Source organism: Bos grunniens, chromosome 28, assembly GCF_055505025.1.
Source record: "Bos grunniens cultivar Pamir isolate PY7600 chromosome 28, Bosgru_T2T1.0, whole genome shotgun sequence".
NCBI lineage: Eukaryota > Metazoa > Chordata > Mammalia > Artiodactyla > Bovidae > Bos > Bos grunniens.
Window position 1 is genome coordinate 10,916,870 of NC_141192.1, and position 15,631 is coordinate 10,932,500.

The window sequence follows — 15,631 nt, forward strand, 5'->3', positions numbered from 1 at the left end:
AAAATAAAATCTGTCACTGCTTCCATTGTTTCCCCACCTATTTGCCATGCCAATTAATAATGTTGTGATAGTTTCAGGTGAACAGCAAAAGGACTTATCCATATATTTACATGTATCCATTCTCCCCCAAACTCCCCTCCCATCCAGGCTGCCACGTAACATTGAATAGAGTTCCCTGTGCTATACAAGTAGGTCCTTGTTGGTTATCCATTTTAAATATAACTGTGTACAGGTCAATTCCAAACTCCCTAACCATCCTTTTCCCTCATCCTTCCCCACTGACAAACATAAATGTGTTCTTAGTCTGTGAGTTTGTTTCTGTTTGGTAATAAGTTCATGTGTATCATTTCTTTTTAGATTCCACATACAAGGGATGTCATATGATATTGCTCCTCCTCTGACTTACTTCACTCAGTATGACACTCTCTAGGTCCACTGGAACCACATTCTTGGTCCCAGCAGCAGACCTTTGTAGACCCTTCATCACAAACCTACTGCATTTGGGAATTTGGTTGTTCTGCAGCTCCTTGCTGTATATCTTGCCCAAGAGGCACTGGCAGTGACCTGACCACTATTTGCTGAGGTACATGCTTAAGTTGAGAACAGACAGGCTCTCCATTAGTTTGAGAACACCCACCCAGCCAATGTGACTGAAGAGTGGGCATCTGCCAGCCTAAATCCCCATGATTCAGATGCATTAGAAGCTGATCCTGGAACTGCAGTTTCTCTTGGTAACTGAGGCTGCTATAGAGAACATAAGCAACCATTCTGCTGCTGTCCTTGAGATACTGGGTAATGACAACAGGCCTTCTGTTCCTGTTGCTGCTGCCTCTCCCTGAACATCACAAACATGGTGCAGAATGAAGGGCCTTGTATGCTGGCTTTCCCCTCTCTCAGGCCGGCCCCTCTCAAAACATGCTCGGAAGACTTAGGGGGATGGAGATAACTAATGAGAAACTACTGCACAGCACAGGGAACTCTACTCAGTGCTCTGTGGTGACCTAAATTGGAAGGAAATCCAAAAACAAGGGGACGTATATGTGGCTGATTCACTTTGCTGTACAGCAGAAATTGACACAGTAGTGTAAAGCAACGATACTTTAATAAAAATCTTAAAAAAAGAAAGATACCAATTTGTAGCTGGCAACTGGCTAGGCAGAACCAAGTTTACTTCCCATGTCACCTTGATACTCCAAAGCACAGCATGGCTCCTTTTCAATGCCTGGGACCAGGGTCACCTAAGCCATTCTGTTGACTGGGAATTCCCTGTGTCTCCAGAGAAGGACAGCCAGTTCTCCCCAGCAGAGCCTCCTGGGTGGAACAGAAGGTCTGTTAAGTGATGTAGTTGGGAGATTCTACCTGGGGATCCTGGAGGCTTAAATGTGAATGACCTTGAACAAGGAACTCACACAGTTTAATTGCAGCAAACATTCTGTGACTCTCTAGGTGGTAGCTGGGCATTTGTGTTCTGGAACCAGTTCTGAAGAGAATAGTATTTTACCAAATTTACTTATCTGGCTAAATTCTACAATGTATTTCCTTAATGTAGGAGATGATTTTGCAGTTAAGGCTAAGCATTTTCACTGACTTTCCTCCTGGCCTTGAGTAAGACAAAAAATAAAAGTCATCTTTCCCAAGGCTGCACATGTGATCATGGAAGTCATGCCTTACGCAGTTCCAAAATCCCACCCCCTCCACAGTCATGTATAAAGCAGTCCTTTTATACATGCAAATATAGGCCTCTCAAAATCTCCCTTCAACCTATCTGCAATCCTCTGTATTTAGATAGAACTGACTCCCAGCTGATCTCCAAACTCAGTAAAATTTCCCCACAACTTCATTTTACTCAGGTTGCTGCACCAGAATGAATCCACGACTCATTGTAATCTAAATTGTGTTCTTAAATCCATTGCTTTCAAAGGCTACATACAAACAAGCAAGAAATTGAGTCATAATTTTACTGTTTATTTTAGCTGTGACCCTACTTCATTTAACACCCCAGGTCTCCATTTTTTATGCTTTCTGCTCTCTAAAATGAGGATAATCATACAGGCCAACCATAATCACTAGGACTTTATGGGAGGTGGAAAGATAAAATTCTCTTTTGGATGATCCATCCCAACCAGCCATGGTTGTCATAAGGCAGGAAGAGTCATGCAGTACAGACCATATTGTAGGGGGGCCTTTTGTCATTTGCTGACTCCTGGAACTGCACCCTGTTCCCACTGTCTCCAGGTTCAGAATTGCTTTAGGCTACTAGTAGCACTGAAACTGCAAGGATTTCTCATACACTCATGATGAGTGTTCAAAACTCTGTACACAATAAACCTGACACTTCCAAACACGCTCATTTTCTCCTTACAACTCCACAACATTGGTAATTTTGCAAAAAAAACAAATCGCATGAGTCAATTTATCAAATGTTACAGAGCCAATCAGAAAGTCAATCTCATGAGGACCCAACTGAAAACCAAGTGCTTACCTTCTCTAGTCTTCTGTGATCCTCCCCCAATCATGCTTGTTTTCTGCTTACATCCTGCACATTTTCTCTAAACACATGCAGCTCAATTCAACAGCCACATCCGTGAACATCCTGTAATAGCCTATCCCTCTAATAAGTATGGAGGATTAAAAAAAAATGATTAACAAAGCAGTTTGACCTTGAGAAATCCAAATGGTCATACAGCTTCCCTGGTAGGTCAGATGGTAAAGAATCTGCCTGCAATGCAGGAGACCCAGGTTCAATCCCTGGGTCAGGAAGATCCCCTGGAGAAGGGAATGGCTACCCACTCCAGTATTCTTGCCTGGAGAATTCTATGGACAGATTATGGGCTCACAAAGGGTCAGACACAATTGAGTGACTAACACTTTCACTTCATTTTCAAGAATAATTAAGTATTGGACCATTCTCAGTTATTTCCTGATCATTATCTTACTCAGATTTCCTACTTATTTGTATAAATTATAGAAAATACACTGAGAAAAATGAAAATTAAAAATATAATACTAAATCTTGTTTTCCTTGAAATGTTTCCAGTTCATGAAACGTTTATAATATGATTATATCATTAGATACATAATATGGTTATACTTTTATCCTCCAAAGCTACTCTCTCATTCTTTTTAATTTTTTTTATTTTTTAAAGTATGAAAGTATAAAGTACACATTTACAGGAGAGTTGGAAAATACAGAACAAAGTTACATATAGTTCTACTATATATTACAATTATTTTTAAGTAGATTAATTAAAAATTTTACATGGAGTTTCAACATCAAACTCTCAAAAATAAGCAGAATGAATAGACAGAAAAGTGGAAGGAGAGTAGACCTGAAAAACATTGCATTTCTTATCTCCACTGACAACTTCTCCCTGTTGTCAAGAAACCAGTCCAATGACCTACAAACAAAGAAATATGGAAATTCTTCACTGTATACAAAAAGTTCAACTCTAGTGAAATTACATGTGGCTATTGCCAATCATTTCAAAAAACAATCATATCAGAGTTCTCCAAATAAATGGTTATGAAGCACCTGCTAAAGCTGTGAGGCATTGTGCCAAATGGTGAGACACTATCAAACCTAGTCCTTTCTCTTGCACTTCAGACTTCTGTACCCAGCTGTTCACTTTCAATCTCCTCTGGAAGGTCTAATTGGCATACTAAACTTAATACTGTCAAGTAAAACTCCTAATGTCTGGTATAAAATGACTCCATTCCCAGGTCTCCCTATCTTAACAGCAAGTCCAATCTTCCACTTGCTTAAGCCAAAACCTCAGAGCACTTTTTGTTGGATATGCAGTGAGGGGATGCACAGGTCTTTCAGCAAACTATCAGCTCCACCTTTAAAATGACAGACTTTCAGTTCTCTATACTTCCACACCCAGCACCCTAGTCTAAACCATGAGTGTTCCTATTCCAGATAATTATAATAGATTCTTAACTGATTTCTGCTTCCAGACTTACCTCATAATAGTCTATTCTCCCATAAAATTCACACACATTTCTACCAACATTGAGATGAACAAGGAAAGTAATCAGATGTCAACACTTTGTTCTACTTGATAAAATATTCAGTTCAGTTAAGTTCAGTCACTCAGTCGTGTTCGACTCTTTGTGACCCCAAGAATCACAGCATGCCAGGCCTCCCTATCCGTCACCAACTCCCGGAATTCACTCAAACTCACGTCCATCGAGTCGGTGATGCCATCCAGCCATCTCATCCTCTGCCGTCCCCCTTTCCTCCTGCCCCCAATCCTCCCAGCATCAGAGTCTTTTCCAATGAGTCAACTCTTCACATGAGGTGGCCAAAGTACTGGAGTTTCAGCTTTAGCATCATTTCTTCCAAAGAACGCCCAGGACCGATCTCCTTCAGAATGGACTGGTTGGATCTCCTTGCAGTCCAAGGGACTCTCAAGAGTCTTCTCCAACACCACAGCTCAAAAGCATCAATTCTTCGGTGCTCAGCTTTCTTCACAGTCCAACTCTCACATCCATACATGACTACTGGAAAAACTATAGCCTTGACTAGATCGACCTTTGTTGGCAAAGTAATGTCTCTGCTTTTGAATATGCTATCTAGGTTGGTCATAACTCTCCTTCAAAGGAGCAAGCGTCTTTTAATTTCATGGCTGCAGTCACCATCTTCAGTGATTTTGGAGCCCAAAAAAATAAAATCTGACACTGTTTCCACTGTTTCCCCATCTATTTCCCATGAAGTGATGGGACCAGATGCCATGATCTTCGTTTTCTGAATGTTGAGCTTTAAGCCAACTTTTTCACTCTCCTCTTTCACTTTCATCAAGAGGATCTTTAGTTCTTCTTCACTTTCTGCCATAAGGGTGGTGTCATCTGCCTATCTGAGGTTATTGATATTTCTCCCTGAAATCTTGATTCCAGCTTGTGCTTCTTCCAGCCCAGCATTTCTCATGATGTACTCTGCATATAAGTACGTAAGCAGGGTGACAATACACAGCCTTGATGTACTCCTTTTCCTATTTGAAAGAAGTTTGTTGTTCCATGTCCAGTTCTAACTGTTGCTTCCTAACCTGCATATAGGTTTCTCAAGAGGCAGGTCAGGTGGTCTGGTATTCCCATCTCTTTCAGAATTTTCCACAGTTTATTGTGATCCACACAGTCAAAGGCTTTGGCATAGTTAATAACAGAGAAATAGATGTTTTTTGGGAACTCTCTTGCTTTTCCAATGATCCAGCGGATGTTGGCAATTTGATCTCTGATTCCTCTGCCTTTTCTAAAATATTAAGCTTCCATAATTCTTTAAATTTTCCATACTGTCTATAAAAAAATACATCCAGATGCATCAAGAAAGAGGACCCAAATTAATAAAATTAGAAATAAAGGAGAACTTAACAATCAACACCAGAGAAGTACAAAAGATCATAAAACACTACTTGCTCTTGTTGTCTAGTCACTAAGTCATGTCTTACTCTTTTGTGACCCCCATGGACTGTGGCCATCAGGCTCCTTTGTCCATGGGATTTCCCAGACAAGAATACTGGAGTATGTTGTCATTTCCTTCTCTGGGTGATCTTCCCAACCTAGGGATGGAACCCATGTCTCCTACATTGCAGGCAGATTCTTTACTACTGATCCACCAGGGAAGCCAAAGAGACTACTACAAATAAATATATCAACAAGATGGACAATCTAGAAGAAATAAACAAATTCTTAGAAAAGTACAAATTCACAAGACAAATTCTTAGAAAGGTACAACCTCTCAAGAATGAATCAGGAAGAAATAGAAAATATGAACAGATCAATTACTAGTATGAAATTGAATCAGTAGCTTTACAACTCCCAACAAACAAAAGTCCAGGACCAAGGGGTGGGATGGGGAGGGGGATGGGAAGGGAGATGGGAGGGAGGTTAAGAGGGAGGGGACATATGTACACCTATGGCTGATTCGTGTTGATGTTTGGCAGAAAGAAACAAAATTTGTAAGCAATTATCCTTCAATTAAAAAATACATTAAAAAAATTTTAAGTCCAAGACCAGATGACTTCACATGTGAATCCTACCTACCAAACATTTAGAGAAGAGTTAACATATATCCTTCTGAAACTATTCCAAAAAAATTGCAGAGGAAAGAACACTTCTGAACTTATTCTATGAGAGCAACTTATCATTGCCCTGATATCAAAACCAGACAAAGATATCACAAAATAGAAAATTACAGGCCAGTATCACTGATGAAATAGACGCAAAAAGCCTCAACAAAATACTAGCAAGCCAAATCCAACAATACTTCAAAAGGATCAAACACCATGATCAAGTGGGATTTATCCTAGGGATGCAAGGATTTTTCAATATATGCAAATCAATTGCTAATATGCTGTTTCACATTGAAGAATAAAAACCATATGATCATCTCAGCAGATTCAGAGAAATCTTATGATAAAATTGAGCATCCATTTATGATAAACTCTTCAGAAACCAGGTATAGAGGGATAGAAGTAACATACCTCAGCATAATAAAGATTGTATATGATGAACAAACAACTGATTTCATATTCAATGGTGAAAAGCTGAAAGCATTTCCTCTAAGATCAGGAACAAGACAAGGAGCCCATTCTCACCACTTTGTTTGACAATTAGTAAGGTCCATTTATTTTTATAATCTGTAAAACTGAATAATGTTTTTATTATATTCAGTAAATATCTCAGAGTCCAGGGAAAATAACAGAGCTTGCAGAATTGAAACAAGTGAAATAGAAAGAGATACACTTACAAAGGCATTGCCAGAAGTGGGAAAGTTTTTTTTTTTTTATAAAATAACAATAATAAAATGGTCTAATCAATGGAAAGTTTGAAGATTATTGTCAGTAGGAAACAATGGATGAAGTTAGGGGCATATCAGTTCAAAGTAGTCAGAGGCAAATAACACAGTCTTAAATACAGCAAGTTGTAACAGTCTAATTTTCACAAACAGAGAATTTTGAAGGAGTAAACTGCTTGCAAAAAATGTCAACTAATGTGAGACTTGAATAATAAAAAATGAACAGTTTACTCATCATTGAGGAAAATAAGTCAATAGGATAATATATTCTTTTCTCCTTTGTTGTTAGAGGATCTTAATGAAAAATGCATGATGAAAATAGACAAAATCAATGTCTAATACCTTTGTAAGGGCTCTATCTTGGGTATGTTTCTCAATGAGGACTAGACTTGCATCAGAAATAACCTGAGAAATCTGACCTCTGACCATCAAATCAAGCTCTTTGGAATCACAAAGGAGTCTGCATTTTCAGTAATCACCCATGGTAATTTCAAGGTTCACAGAAGTCTGAGAACATTGAATGTAAACTGTGGGTTAAAATCCAAAGATTAACAAAGATTTCACACTCCTCTTTAAAAGCAAAGGGCTTCTTTCTTTAACTGAAAATTGTTTTAATAGTAAACTTTAAATTTACCAGAGATGGGCTAATGCCACTCTCACCACTTTATTCAACATAGTTCTGGAAGTCCTTCCTAGCCACAGCAATCAGGGAAGTAAAGGAAAGAAAAGAAATCCAAACGGGAAAAGGAAAACTAGAACCATCACTGTTTGCAAATGACACGATACTATGCATAGAAAATCCTAAAGCTGCTACCAGCAAACTACTAGAGCTCAAGGGATTTGGTAAAGTTGCAGGATGTAAAATTAATATACAGGAATCTGTTGTATTTCTATACACTGACAACGAAATATCAGAAAGAAATTAAGGAAACAATCCCATTTACCATTGCATCAAAAAGTAATACCTAGGAGTAAACCTACCTAAGGAGGCAAAACCTGTACTCCTAAAACTATAAGATGCTGATAAAAGGAAGACCACACAAACAGATGGAAAAATATATCATGCTCTAGGATTAGAAGAATCAATATTGCTAAAATGTACCATACTACCAATGCAATCTACAGATTCAATACAATCTTTATCAAAATTTACTAAGACTTTTTTCAAAGAACTATATTAGTTTTTTATTTGTGCATGCTAAGTCGCTTCAGTCATGTCCAACTCTGTGCAACCCCAGACTCCTCTGTCCCTGAGATTTCCCAGGCAAGAATACTGGAGTGGGTTGCCATGCCCTTCTCCAGGGGATCTTCCTGACCCAGGGATTGAACCCGCATTTCTTACATCTCCTGCATTGGCATGTGGTGGCAGGTGGGTTCTTTACCACTGGCTCCACCAGGGAAGCCCAGTTTTTAATCTGTATGGAAACAAAAGACCCTGAATAGTCAAAACAATCTTGAAAAAGAATAGACCTAGAGGAATCAGAATACCTGACTTCAGACTATACGACAAAGCTATAGTAATCAGAACAGTATGATACTGGTACAAAAACAGACACATGGATCAATGGAATAGTATAGTTAGCCCAGAAATAAACCCATGCACTTATGGTCAATTAATCTATAACAAAGGAGGCAAAAATATACAATGGAGAAAAGGCAGTCTTCAATAAGTGGTGCAGGGAAAACTGAATAGCTGTAAAAGATGCAATTAGCACATTCTCTAACACCATTTACAAAAATAAACTCAAAATAGATGAAAGACCTACATGTAGGACCAGATACTCTTAGAGGAAAATGTGGGTACAACACTCTAACATAAATTGCAGCAATATCTTTTGGCTCTGTCTTTTAAAGGCGATGAAAGCAAAAATAAATGAGACCTAATTAAATTTTAAAACTTTTGCACAGCAAAGGAAACAATCAACAAAACAGATTGAAAGTACAACTTACTGAATGGAAGAATATATCTGCAAATGATCTGACTGATAAGGGATTAATATCTCACTCACATCTGCAAACAGCTCAAGGCAATGGCAACCCACTCCAGTACTCTTGCCTGGAAAAATCCCATGGACGGAGGAAACTGGTAGGCTGCAGTCCATGGGATCGCTAAGAGTCGGGCACGACTGAGCGACTTCACTTTCACTTCCCACTTCCATGCACTGGAGAAGGAAATGGCAACCCACTCCAGTATTCTTGCCTGGAGAATCCCAGGGACAGAGGAGCCTAGTGGGCTGCTGTCTATGGGGTTGCACAGAGTTGGACACGACTGAAGTGACTTATCAGCAACAGCAGCAGCAAGCAACTTAACATTTAAAAAACTCAGTTTAAAAAGATGGCTGGACAAACTGCATAGACATTTTTCCAAAGAAGAAATGCAGATGGCCAACAGACATATGAAAAATGCTCAACATCACTATCAGGTAAATGCTAATCAAAACAATAATAAAATATCACCTCATACCTGTCAGAATGGCTAGCATCAAAAAGAACACAACAAATACCGGATAAAGATGTGGAGAAAAGAGAACCCTCAAATACCATTGGTGGGACTGTAAACTGATGCAGCCACTGTGGAAAACAACAGAAGTTTCTCAAAATGAAAACTAGAACTACCATGTGATTCAACAATTCTACTCCTGGGTATATATCTAAAAAACCCAAAGTACTCATTTGAAATTTTGAAAACTCAGCAGTGGCCACAGGACTGGAAAAGGTCAGTTTTCATTCCAATCCCAAAGAAAGGCAATGCCAAAGAATGCTCAAACTACCGCACAATTGCACTTATCTAACGACTGAGTGACTTCACTTTCACTTTTCACTTTCATGCATTGGAGAAGGAAATGGCAACCCACTCCAGTGTTCCTGCCTGGAGAATCCCAGGGACGGGAGAGCCTGGTGGGCTGCCGTCTATGGGGTTGCACAGGGTCAGACACGACTGAAGTGACTTAGCAGCAGCAGCAGCAGCACTAGTAAAGTGATGTTTAAAATTCTCCAAGCCAGGCTTCAGCAATATGTGAACCATGAACTTCCAGATGTCCAAGCTGGTTTTAGAAAAGGCAGAGGAACCAGAGATCAAATGGCCAACATCTGTTGGATCATCAAAAAAGCAAGAGAATTCCAAAAAAAACATCTGTTTCTGCTTTATTGACTATGCCAAAGCCTTTGACTGTGTGGATCACAATAAACTGTGGAAAATTCTGAAAGAGATGGGAATACCAGACCACCTGACCTGCCTCTTGAGAAACCTGTATGCAGGTCAGGGAACAACAGTTAAAACTGGACATGGAACAACAGACTGGTTCCAAATAGGAAAAGGAGTACGTCAAGGCTGTATATTGTCACCCTGTTTATTTAACTTATATGTAGAGTACATCATGAGAAATGTTGGGCTGGAAGAAGCACAAGCTGGAATCAAGATTTCAGGGAGAAATATCAAAATAACTTCAGATATGCAGATGACACCACCCTTATGGCAGAAAGTGAAGAAGAACTAAAAAGCCTCTTGATGAAAGTGAAACAGGAGAGTGAAAAGGCTGGCTTAAAGCTCAACATTCAGAAAACGAGGATCTTGGCATCTGGTCCCATCACTTCATGGCAAATAGATGGGGAAACAGTGGAAACAGTGGCTGACTTTATTTTGGGGGGCTCCAAAATCACTGCAGATGGTGATTGCAGCCATGAAATTAAAAGACGCTTACTCCTTGAAAGGAAAGTTATGACCAACCTAGACAGCATATTAAAAAAGAGACATTACTTTGCCAACAAAGGTTGGCTTAGTCAAGACTATGGTTTTTCCAGTGGTCATGTATGGATGTGAGCTGAGCACCGAAGAATTGATGCTTTTGAACTGTGGTGTTGGATAAGACTCTTGAGCGTCCCTTGGACTGCAAGGAGATCCAACCAGTCCATCCTGAAGGAGATCAGTCCTGGGTGTTTATTGGAAGGACTCATGTTGAAGCTGAATCTCCAATACTTTGGCTACCTGATGTGAAGAGCTGACTCATTGGAAAAGACCCTGATGCTGGGAAAGATTGAGGGCAGGAGGAGAAGGGGATGACAGAGGATAAGACGGTTGGATAGCATCACCGACTCAGTGGACATGGGTTTGGGTGGACTCTGAGAGCTGGTGATGGACAGAGAGGCCTGGCATGCTGAGGTTCATGGGGTCGCAAAATGTTGGACACGACTAAGTGACTGAACTGAACTGAACTCACTTGAAAAGATACACCCCAATGTTCCTAGCAGCATTATGTACAATTGCCAAGATATGGAAGCAATCTAAGTGTTCATTGACAGACGAATGGATAAAGAAGATGCGGTGTGTGTATACAGAGAGGGGGGTGGGTGGCGGAGGGGAAGGAAGGAGGGAGGGAGAGGAATACTACTTAGCCATAAAAAAGAACACAATTTTGAGATCTGTAGCAACATGAATGGAATTGGAGGACATTATGCTAAGTGAAGGAAGTCAGAAAAAGACAAACACTGTATGAAATCACTTATTTGTGGAATCTAAAAAATATAGCAAACTAGTTAGTAAAACAAAGAATGAGATGCACAGATACAGAGAACAAACTTGTTGTTATTGGTTGGGGGAGAAGGAGCAATAAAGGAATAGAGGAGTGGAAGGTATAAACTACTGGGTATAAAATAGGACCAAGGATGTATTGTACAACATAAGGAATATAGTCAATATTTTGCAATATCTGTAAATGAGTGTAACCTTTAAAAATTATATAATAGATGTTTAAAAATAATTGCACAACAACAACAAACACATGAATGCATAGCTTTCACTCTTTCACTTATATCAATTACATATACTTTGCAATAGTAATAGTAGTTGTTCTGCCAGTTATTTTTGAGATGTAAAGCCAGGGTAAGAATTGTCTTCAAATATCTGATGGGGATGTATAATTAATCCTTAATAAATTTAATTTTTTTCCTTTTCTTATTTTGTTTCATTTCATTATAACCACCTTTTTTAATTGGAGATCATGAAAAATGTATTAATGGAAAGAAAAAAGCAATAGGAAATATTGGTAATATCTAGAAAAAGATGGTTTGGTTTGGTTCAGTTGCTCAGTCGTGTCCGACTCTTCCCAACCCTATGGACTGCAGCACTTCCAGGCTTCCCTGTCCATTACGAACTCCCGGAGCTTACTCAAACTCATGTCCATTGAGTCAGTGATGCCATCCAACCATCTCATCCTCTGTCATCCCCTTCTCCTCCTGCCTTCAATCTTTGCATAAGGTGGCCAAAGTATTGAAGTTCCAGCTTCAACATCAGTCCTTCCAATGAATATTCAGGATTCATGTCCTTTAGGATGCACTGGTTAGATCTTCTTGCTGTCCACGGGACTCTCAAGAGTCTTCTCCAACACCAAAGTTCAAAAGCATCAATTCTTTGGCACTCAGCTTTCTTTGTAATCCAACTCTCACATCTGCACATGACTACTGGAAAAACCATAGCTTTGACTAGCCGGAACTTTGTTGGCAAAGTAATGTCTCTGCTTTTTAATATGTTGTCTAGCTTTGTCATAGCATTTCTTCCAAGGAGTAAATGTCTTTTAATTTCATGGCTGCAGTCACCATCTGCAGTGATTTTTGGAGCCCCAAAAATAAAATCTGTCACTGTTTCCATTGTTTCCCCACCTATTTGCCATGAAGTGATGGGACCAGATGCTATGATCTTAGTTTTCTGAATGTTGAGTTTAAAGTGAACTTTTTCACTTTTTTTCATCAAGAAGCTCTTTAGTTCTTCACTTTCTGCCATAAGGGTGGTATCATCTGCATATCTGAGGTTACTGATATTTCTCCCAGCAATCTTGATTCCAGCTTGTGCTTTATCCAGCCCAGCATTTCACATGATGTACTCTGCATATAAGTTAAATAAGCAGGGTGACAAAATACAGTCTTGACATACTCCTTTTCCTATTTGGAACCAGTCTGTTGTTCCATGTTGCTTCTTGACCTGCATACAGATTTCTCAGGAGGCAGGTAAGGTGGTCTGGTATTCCCATCTCTTGAAGAATTTCCCACAGTTTGTTCTGATCCACACAGTCAAAGGCTTTGGCATAGTCAATAAAGCAGAAATAGATGTTCTTCTGGAACTCTCTTGCTTTTTCAATGATCCAACAGATGTTGGCAATTCGATCTCTGGTTCCTCTGCCTTTTCTAAACCCAGCTTGTACATCTGTACAGTTCACGTACTGTTGAAGCCTGGCTTGGAGAATTTTGAGCATTACTTTGCTAGCATATGACACCTAGTAGTAGTAGGCCAATATAACAGGGGAGGTGGAGGGAAATATCTTACTTTTGCTTTACTTTCCACCTCCCAAATTGCCATTAAGATTGAAAATCTTTTAATATTCCTTGGCCATTAAAGTTTTCTTTTGAAGAATTTCCATTTCTTATCTTTTATTCATTTGTCTCTTATATATATTGAAGAATTCCTTCTTTCAGGTCTTTCAACTTTATTTATTGTGCCTTTCATAAGAAGGAAGTTGTTTTTTTTTTTTTCCTAAGAATGAAGTTTTAAATTGAAATGCAGTTATTAAATTTTTTATCTTTCTCTCTGTGGCATATAATTTTAATATCTTGCTAGGAAGTCTCTTTTCCCATCTTTATCATTATCTCTTTCTGAAAAGAAAAAGATGGTTAACCATTCATAAAAGATTTTTTAAACCAATGGGTCAAAGAAGTTACAAGGGAAATTAGAAAATACCTTGAGATAAAATGAAAAATGTTAACACGAAAATTATGAGATGCAGTGAAAACAGTGCTAAAGAAAGGTCTATAGGTATAAATGAGCACATATTTTAAAATCTTAAATCAACAATCTAACTTTGTACTTCAAAAGACTAGAAGAGTTAAACCCAAACTTAGAAGATGAAAGGATATAACAAAGATTAAGGCAGAGACATAAACAAAATAGAGAATTTTTAAAAATTGAAAAGATCAACAAATACAGTATAACTCAATATCCACAGGGTATTAGTTCCAGGACCCACACGTGTATCAAAATCCAAGGAAGCTCAAGGATTCTGTATAAAATGGCATAATACAGTTGACCCTACATATCCATGGGTTTCACATGATACAAAACTCACGAATATGCAGGGCCAACTGTATATTTACTGAAAAAAAAAAGTGCATATAAGTGGACACACACAGTTCAAAAATATATTGTTCAAGGGTTAACTGCTGCTGTTTTTTTTTTTAAGGAATAAAAATCAACAAATCCTTGACAAGATTAAAAAAAAGATTCAAATAAAAATCAGAAATGAAAACCTTACAACTAAGGCCATAGAAATAAAAATGATTTCAAGTAAATTAAATTAACAACTATACATTGAATTGTTGGATCCAATTTGTATCCAACAAATAGGATAACCTAGAAGAATGGACACATTTCTGGAAATATATAACCAACTAAGACTGAATTATGAAGAAAATCTGAACAGACCAATAACAAGTAAGGAAATTGAACCAGTAATCAAAAATCTCCCAATAAAAGAAAAGTCCAGTATCAGATGGCTTCACTGGAGAATTCTACCAAACATTTTGAAAATTAATGCCAATTCTTTTCAAACTCTTCCTCAAAAAAAAAAAAAAAAAAAAACTAAAGAAGAAAGAACATTTGTAAACTTACTTTAGAGGCTAGATTATCCTGAAACCAAAACCCACCCTAAAAAAACCATTAAGAAAACTACACAACATCCCTTATGAATATTGATGTAACATCCTTAACAAAATACTAGCAAACCAAATTCAATGGTATATTAAATAGTTTTACATCATGACCAAGTGGGATTTATAGTTGGAAGACAAGACAGTTGTATACACCACCACCCCCCATCAATGTAATCACATTAACAGAAAGAACAAAAACCATACCATCATCTAAACTGATTAAGAAAAAGCATTTGACAGATTTCAACATCCATTCATCATAAAACCATTCAAACTATGAATAGAAGGAAACTACCTACACATAATAAAAAGCAATATATGAAAAACCCACAACAAACATAATACTCAATAAAGACTGAAAGCTTTTCTCTAAGATTAGGAACAAGGCAAGGATGACTGACTGCTTTCACCATTTCTATTCAGCATACTTCCAGCCAGAGCAATTAAGTTAGAAAAATATATTTTAAAGGCATCCACATCAGAAAGGAAGAAGTAAAATGATCTCTGTTTATAGATGGCATGATTTTCATGTAGAAAACATTAAGTCCTCAACATACAAATACATACTCACACACAGTGTTAGAACTAATTAACTAATTCAAATTTATAAAAATGAACACACACAAAAATCAGTTGTATTTTTATACACTAACAATGAACAACCCAAAAAGGAAATCTTTTAAAATCTCATTTCCAATAGCATCAAAAGAATAACTTTTGTTGAATATTGAAATAAATTATGAATAACTAAGGAGGTATACATTGAAAATTACAAAACATTGCCGAAGGAAATCAAAGAAGGCACAAATAGAAAGATACATGTGTTTGTGGGTTGGAAGACTAAATACTGGTAGAATGTCCATGCTACCCAAAGTGATCTACAGAGTCAATACAATCCCTACTAAAATCCCAATGGCATTTCTTTTTTACAGATAAAGAAAAATTCATTTGGAATCTCAAGAAACCCTAAGTAGCCAAAACAGCCTTGAAAAGGAAGAACTTGGATATCTCTTACACTTTCTGATTTCAAAATTACAAAGCTACAGTATCAAACATTATGGTGTTGGCATAAAAACAGACAGACACTGGAACAGAACAGAGAAGTGCAGAAATAAACCCTCCATATATGTTCACATAATTTTT

At 38.0% G+C, this 15,631-nt stretch overlaps 1 pseudogene; it reads right to left on the reverse strand.

The window, feature by feature from the left end:
- Positions 1 to 407: 407 nt before the first annotated feature.
- Positions 408 to 15,631, reverse strand: part of LOC147342837 (cytoplasmic polyadenylated homeobox-like protein) — an 18,237-nt pseudogene continuing 3,013 nt past the window's right edge.